Source organism: Lactuca sativa, chromosome 5 (genome assembly GCF_002870075.4).
Source record: "Lactuca sativa cultivar Salinas chromosome 5, Lsat_Salinas_v11, whole genome shotgun sequence".
Taxonomy (NCBI): domain Eukaryota; kingdom Viridiplantae; phylum Streptophyta; class Magnoliopsida; order Asterales; family Asteraceae; genus Lactuca; species Lactuca sativa.
Window position 1 is genome coordinate 191,322,429 of NC_056627.2, and position 8,736 is coordinate 191,331,164.

The window sequence follows — 8,736 nt, forward strand, 5'->3', positions numbered from 1 at the left end:
TTCTTCATTATCAGTGTCATCCTCCCCAATTTTTTTATTCTTACTGTCCCTATTACTGACCGAAGCTTCATTAACCTTCGGTTCAACAGTTGGTTTCGGTTCATGAGGAGGTTGAGTCTTTGCGACCTTCTCTCCCCCTTGTTTCGGCTGGATGCTAGACACCGAAACACCCTCGATATGACTAAGGATGGCCAGTGCAGGTCGAATTTTGTCAGCCAAATGCCTGCAGATTGTGATGGGAATGATGGGATCATGGGCTTCAAGGAGGTGGTGCAAGATGGAGTGAACATCACCAGCGGAGCTTCGAATAACCTCTCCCTCAGACTTCAAGTCATTGATTTCAGCTGTGGCATTGCGAAGTTTCAGATTCTGCATCTTTAGTTGAGAATTTCTTTTGTCGAGTTCATCCATGATGCGATTTTCAACTGCCAACTTTGCCTCCAATTGAGTTAATCGATCAATAACTTTGTCGTGCAAAGTAGCATTAGTGGATTCTATTGTTTGACGAGCAGATTCAAGTTTGGACCATTCAGCTTGAGGAGAACGCTGAAGGTTATCAACCGAAGCATTGACAGTTTGAGAGTTTTTCCAAGCTGCCGCCTGTAAAGAATCCAAAAATAGGTTAGCCTCAGAAACTAGTTTTTCGACTTTTGCAGTCGCCTCTTTGCACTCCTTGGTGGAAGCCTCAATGGCAAGAGAGGCTTTTTGGCATTGGGAAGTGGAGGCATCTATAGCCTTAGCTGCATTTGTAAGAGAGGCACTGTGTTCTTGGACAACAGAGGAGAACAAAGCCTTTAAAGCATCATCAGAATGAGTCCCAGATGAAGAGGAGGAAAGCAGTTGATCGAGTTTATCGTTGACTGCTTTGAGATGACGTTTGGTGATAGTTTCATCATCGTCTTCATCGATTTGTACACGATAAGGACTGAAATAGGTGGAATCAAATTCCAAGTCCTTACCGCCTAGAACTGGAGTGGTGTCAGTGGATGGAGTAGGGAATAAGGGTTTGGTAGTGATAGGAGGTTCGTTTTTTGTGGTGGTTTGGTTGTAATAGGTGGGGTTGGAGCTGTAGAATGAGCACCTGTAGTAGTGGTGGTAGTGGTAGTGTCTGTGAAGATTGGAGTAGGGATGGGAATAGTAGTGGATGGTTGAGAGGTAGGGATAGGAAATATCGGAGGGATGGATATTGGAATGGTAACAGGTGGAGGAGAAGGAGGTAGGGAGCAAACTGGTGTTTCGGGGGTAGGCGAGCGAGGCAGGGTATCACCTCGACCTGAAGCCTCATCGTCAGAGCTTTCGCTTTTAGATTCTAAAGGAGGAGCCGATTTGTGTTTGGGAGGAACATACTCTGATTCTGAATCAGTTAAAGATTGGAGTATGAGTCTCCGAGTAGGATTTTTCAGTTTCCTCGGGGGAGGCTGTGACGGAGCAGCCTTGTCAGATTTTTGCTTCTTAGGAGTTTGCCCCTTAGTTGGTTTAGTAACCCCCGTCTCCTTCTGAGTCTCAGTTCTCTTTCCCCGCTTTGCTGGCTTGTCAGCCTCTTCAATGGAGCGAACCATAAATTCCGTTAGCTCCTTTGGACCTAAAGAAGGAAGCTTCCTGTACTGTTGCAGAACAGTGCTTGCTGTAGACACACAGGCAAACATGGTATCAGGAATGGATCCAATGAAGGAGTACCTGGTGGGATCCATGACGATTATCTTGGTTGTGTGAAAGGTGGCGATGGAGGAGAGAAGAGAATCTACCACTATTGGAACATGAAGACGATCCATGGCCCACTTGGTGATAATGGACCAATACCTGCCACAGGAGATTTCAGAGTGTCTGGAGGAAGAATGCAAGCTTTGGACCAGATTTTGCCAGATGATTGACCCATAGTCCAAATCGATCCCGTGATATAGACCGTAAAGCACAGTCATAAAGGACTTGCTAGCTCCATCTGAGCTGGCGCTTCGCTTAGAGAGTCCTTTGAAGAGTAGAGTAAATAGGCCATTCCATTGAGGAGGAATGCAGGACGTCTTGACCTTGGTTATAGTGGTTAAGGTTTCAGTGTACCCCATTTGATAAAACATTGAGAACAGTTGTCCAGTAGAGATCGATTCAGGGTTTACCAAGGTTGGTTCTTGAGAGAGACCAATTAGGGCACATAAGCGGTGCATGGAGATGGAAGTCTTCTCGTTGTGGATCTCGAAGTGAATCCTCTCAGCAGCTTTGTCGTAGTAAGCAGTGGAGTGAGAGGCAGGACATGGGAAAATTTCGACCTTATTCAAAGCGTCGACAAGAGGCGAGTATTTTAGACACTCGACAACATACAACATGTAGGGGTCATATATGAAGGGAGTGAGATCGATAATCAGGTTTTGTTGAGGTTTGATGGTGAGGAGGGTTTGGTGAATGGAGGTATCATGAACTGTAGAAGAGTCTGCCATTGTAGAAGCTTGGAGAAGAAGATGAACAATAATATGAAACGCCGTTGTTCTTTGAGAGAGTTGTGTAAGTGATAAAAGGGTAAAGTGGAGTGTGCCTAATCCTTTTATACTTACTAGTAGGAGAGAGAAAAATCCGGCTGATATCTTGGATTTCTTTGAAAGATCATGCCTGATGTGACGAATGAACAATTGTCATACACGATGATGATGCAGGAAAGAGAAAGGACGTTTCCTTTTTACACGCCATCCCATAAAAGTGCTTTTTCAAATCGTCGAAACAAATGGATCACAGCTGAGTCAGCCTTAACATTATCCGAATCGTCATCTTAGAATGCACATGAACCGTCATTGCTTTTTAACTTTAGCAAGCATTGTAATTCTTGAAGAAACGAAGAAAAAACAATTAGAGCATCATTAATAGAACCAGAATTTGGAAAATCAAAAATTTTCATGCGAAGAGTGTAAAAGATTAAGAAATAAAGCAAACTTTTTGTGATAAATCGTGATGTCTTAAAAAGACATAAAGCAACTGATTCTGGGCACAAATCTCTTCCTTCAAAGTCAAGAGAGACTTTAAAGTTCTTGTGTGGCTTCCCATTAAATAACAATCAAGTAGTTATGAAGAATATTGAAAGGCATCTTTTTAATTAAAGCTTATAAAGGGTGGCTATTGCTTCAATTCATGATTTCGATACTTGATATAAGATCGAAACTGAACAAAGTACTTGTGAGATCAATGCGATCTGTTGAACAAGTAGGTAGGGAAGATTTGTATTGACTGTTGGATAGGTGAGAAATCCCAAAAAAAACTTAACTGGATCCTTGGGGAAGAAAAATTCTTGGTAATAGAAATTTTCAGAAGAATCACTCAAAATAAAAATAGATTTCATATGATTCATGTACCGTTAATTCATTAATGGTATTGAATGGTGGGTTTCACTTAGTACATAGTGACATGAAACTAAGATCATTAACACAAATTTTGTATAACCATAAACCTCAGTGGTAAATGCTGAGATTCTCAACGGTTATATTGGTGAGATGAAGTATAATGGAGAAAAATGATGGAGGTGGTATAAGAAACAAATCTCAACGGTGATATTAGGAAAACATGATTTGTATGTATCATGTTATTAAGGCTTCACTCATAATCTGTCGAGGCTTTAGTCAACATGTAGCAGCATGCTTCTAGGGACACATAGAAAGTGTGTAGAAAAGAAATTATACCTTCTGGATCTTCATCATCAAGAGTAACACTTATGCAACAGAAATCGTTAAATGAAAACAATAAAAAAAATATTTTTGTATTTTGTGAAAATTATTTATTTGAACGAAAAAGAAAAATATTTTTGGGTTTTATGAATGTAAAAGGAAATGTTTAAAAGAGTGTACATACGATCAAAATGCCTTGATAAGAAAAAGAAGCAAACAAGTTCAGAAGGACCGAACCCGAAATAGACCGAACGCTCGGTTCATTTCGGTTCTTAGTCGAGCCGAACCCGAAATAGACCGAACGCTCGGTTCATTTCGGTTCGCTCTATTTTGCTTCTTACCTTTGTTGAAGCGAAGGCGATTTTGGTACTGATTCTGATTCCATCATTCCTAGACCATGCAAAATCTTGTTGAAGCTTGCTTCAGGTAATGCCTTAGTTAATATATCTGCAAGTTGATCAGTCATCCTTACGAAATGAATTTCCACATTTCCATCTTCCACATGATCCTTGATAAAGTGATACCTCAGTGCGATATGTTTAGTCTTCGAATCTTGCTCAGGGTTGTGACACATCCTAATTGCACTTTCAGAGTCACAATATAGGGGGATTTTCTTCATATTCAGCCTGTAGTCTCTAAGCTGACTTTGTATCCATACGACTTGAGATGTGCATGATGCTGCAGCGATGTATTCAGCTTCTGCTGTGGAGAGAGAAACACAAGTTTGTTTCTTTGATTGCCAGCTAACCAATTTACCATCGATAAATTGGCATCCTCCAGTGGTGGTTTTATGATCTAATCCACAACCACCTAAGTCAGCGTCTGAGAATGCTTGGAAAAAAAAAATCCTGAGTTAGCTGGATACCATAGATCGAGAGAGGAGGTTCACTTCAGATAGCGAAAGATATTTTTCACAACTTGCAAATGAGCTTCACGTGGGTTAGCTTGAAATCTGGCACAGTAACACACTGAAAACATGATGTCAGGTCTACTAGCTGTGAGATACATTAGAGACCCAATCATTTGTCGATAGAGTGTAATGTCAGCGGCTGGCTTCTCTAGCGAGGGTGTAAGATTCGTCCCAAAATCCATTGGAACCTTAATTTTGGAGTCTCCCATCATACAAAACTTAGCCAATAGTGCCTTGGTGTCTGCATCCTGATAGATAATTATGCCTTCGGGTCCCTGTATAATGTTTAAGCCAAGGAAAAAGTTAATTGAACCCATTGAGCTCATCTCAAATTTAGTTTCCATCAACTTCCTGAATTCAGCTATTAAGCTGGGATTCGTGGAGCCGAAGATGATATCATCAATTGGTAATTAGTTTTGTGACTAAAAGAGATTAATTAAACTAAAGGGACTGGAATTGTAATTATAAGATAATTGCAATTTGGGCTATGGATTGTCTTAAATTAAGGAGTGGACGAATTCTTTGGGGAAACCCATGGGGAAATCGTTCAAGGCCTTAATTAAAGGAGTCCATGGGTTGCTTAGGGCTTAAGCATCCAATTTAGGGTTTCCTTGTTAGATAACCCTAATAGCCTCCTATATATATAGATCCCTTATGACCCAAAAACATGGCTAAGCATCCTTCTAGGGTTTCACACGTTTTAGGGAAGCCTCCATCCTCTCTCCTCTTCATCCTCTTGCTCTTGGTGTTTGTGAGCCATTAGAGGAGTGACACTTGTGACTCTAAGCCTTCCAAAGTCAATTCAAGGAGGAATTGGGATTGTTATTGCTACATAACAATCAAGGTAACATTATAAACCTATTCTAATATCTAATTTGATTACTTGTATGCTAGAATTAGGGTTTATAGTCTTGGATTCAAAGCATGTACAATAGAGAAACCTAGATCCAAGCATTAGGGTTTGTATGAGCACATAGGATGTCTTATGACCAAAACCCATCAGTGGTATCAGAGCCTAGCTTGGTTTCAATTGTATTGATGCATTGTATAACTGGAAAATTCGATTTTTTGGATTCTAGAGGCTGGAATCGCCGAGTCCATGGCTGAACTCGCCGAGTCCATACAGACTCGACGAGTCCAAGGCTGACTCGACGAGTCAACTCGTTAGATGGAGGGTATTTCGCGATTTCTTGCTGTTTTTGCTTATGGATAGTTACCTTATCATGTTAGATCAATATTAATCCGATTATATGATATATTTGACTATAATTTTGATCTAATTGAAGATATTTATCAATTAATAAGATAATTGTTTCCTTATGTGATAATTGATTAATTATTTTGAGTAAATTGATAAATTGTTTTACAAGAAATCATTAAATAAATCAAATATGGATAATTATGTGATTAAATGTTAAATTGAATTATTTGTTATTTGATCCTTGTTGTTATGAAAAGTTTCATATTTTGCCCTTTAGGTTTTATAGTTTAAATTTGAACCCAAAAGTTTTGTTGTTTTGAAATTTAAATAGTTGAAACCCTAATGTTTTGAAAAAGGTTTCAAAACTTGCCCTCAAGTTTTGGAATTTAAATTTTGATTAAATGGTTTAATTTTGATGTATATTTAAATTCTAAACCCTAATGTGTTGAAATGTTTCAAAACTTGCCCTCAAGTTTTGGAATTTAAAAGTTGATTAAAAGTTTAATTAGGAATGTTAAATTCTAAAACTCTAGTATTGTTTTGAAAAAGTTCAAATCACACCCTTATGGTTTTATTAATTGATTAAGGTGTATAATTAAAAGAAGTTTAATAAATCCATAAAAGTTTAGGTTTACAATTTAATTGAATTAAAAGTATAATTGTTAAATTAGACCACCTAGTATTTTAAAAGTATAAAATACACCCTATACTATATATATAACATTAAAGGTATAACATTATATATATGTATGAGTAAAAATCAGTCATACCGTTAGTAGGCCTCATTCACGAAGCTGGTCTATAAGGGGTGTTTAAGGAAATTGCCTATAAAATGGCGATTGAATGGGTATCCACTCTTACCCACCGCACTCTTGACTAGTGGAGGGTCGTTAGCCGAACGGGTAGGATAGGACAAAACCTTCCATTATAAGTATAATGAAGTATAAAAGTAACTAAACGTTTTCATAAAATTCCCAATCTTAGTTACTTAGGCAAAAGTGAATTGATGCAATTCCATGATATTACACTTTGTGCCCTTGCGAAGACGTTAGTGGAGCGTGTGTGGTTTACCGACACACTAAATGGTTCTAAGCAAAGGTAGCAAAGGGTGACTCAATGTTTGTCATAGTTCGGTGGAGCGTGTGTGGTTTACCGGCACATCGAATAGGTGACTGTAACATGTGAGGGCACCATGTAGTTTGCATGGTTATTCACACCCGATTTGTGATCCTCGGCATCCCAGTCACAAAAAAGAGGGGCATATCGAGATTTAAACATGCCATTGAAATGTTCAATGAATCTCAAAGGATCTAGGAGTTTTCATAGATTTAAAACTTAAATTTCTTTTTCGTTTTTCATGATGGAAATTAGTGAATCGTCATTCACTTACCTTCAAATGTTCTGCGATTTGGGTTACGGCATCCCTCTCCCGAGTTGTGTAAAATTGTGTTGGGTCCTAGCCTTAGTGTTTCATTTGGGTGATTTACTAAGGACTCAATCTATCAACTAACTTGAATTCGTTTTTCTCCCGTTTTGTAGACGTCAAAGTTCGACAACTATGGTCTTCCAAAATCCCATGGAACAAGCTTTCCACATGAAGATGATATTCCACGATTCGATCGAGGAACGAGAGATCATGCTTCACTTCCTCCACCTCCTCCAATTATTCTCCCTAACCCACAAGTTCGAAGGCTTGAAAAGTTCAAACTCACTCAAGCCCTTTTGGCAAGTAAACATAAAGAAGGAAAGTCAGTGTGTGCACACGTCCTAGGGATGAAGTCACACATTGATAGGTTAAGAATGTTGGGATCCGTTGTCTGTGAGGAGATGGCTATTGATTGGGTTCTTCAGTCACTTCCTAACTCATATAGTGAGTTCGTAAGAGAGTACTATATGATGAACTGCGACGTGACCCTTATAGATCTCACCTATATGCTTATTGCTGCTGAATCAGCAATGGTTTGGCGCAATAGAAAAGCAAAGTTGATCGGTGAGTCTGCCTTCGAGACCTCTATGGATATAGACAATGGCAATGAAAGACATGCTATGATAGAAAAGCTTGATCATAAGAGAAAGGCAATGTCTGAAGTAGTTCCATGTGCTGTTCCAAAAGAGTCGATTTGCTTTTATTGCCAAGAGAAAGGGCATTGGAGACGAAGCTGCCCTATTTACCTAAGAGATCTAAGAGATGGGAGAGTCGAAACGTATGGCTCTAATATAGGTAAAATCCATTGACTAACTCTTTTAAGCTTCATTCTAGATTCTAAATACATAATGTTATAAGATTACAATTGATGTTTTGTAGGATCGAAGAAAAGAAAGGAAGCTTAAGGGAAGAAGTGAGCAGAATCTAACCGTGAAGGAATGGATTTCGATCGCGTTTCTCGAAGATTAGATTCTTGAGCTACTACTTAGAGTTAGAATTAGATTGCTAAGAAAGATGTATTAGCATAAGTTTTTCAATAAGTTGCATTGTAAGGACAAATTTTTCCACAATAAAATAAATTTTGATTTTAAATTTTATTTATTTATCCTTACAATGGCGTGTATGAAAAAAAATTGATGTTAAAATGTTTCTATTATTAGCAATACTGGATTTGGTTCTTATTATGTTATGGAAAGTCGAGAATTTACCAAATAGGGAGAGTTTCTCATCGCCCAAGTTTCAATTGGACAGAAACTTGGAATCATGCAACGTGGATGCACGATGAATGAGAAATTTCGTATTTGGAAATTAGACTAATTCATTGACAAAGTGTCAAGTGAAGGACTAGGAGATCGAGTACACAAAGTTGTGTGTTGATCAAAGTCCACCATAAGAGTAACGAGATATTCGTCATGATTTACTAAAGGTTTAGTAAATATGATTATACTTACAAGATTAGGTGTAATTCTGAATTGATTAAAGGGTTTAGATCAATAGCAGAACGAATAAGAAGAATCAAGTAGGCAGAAAGATAAAAGTTTCTCCAATCTAAGAAGAA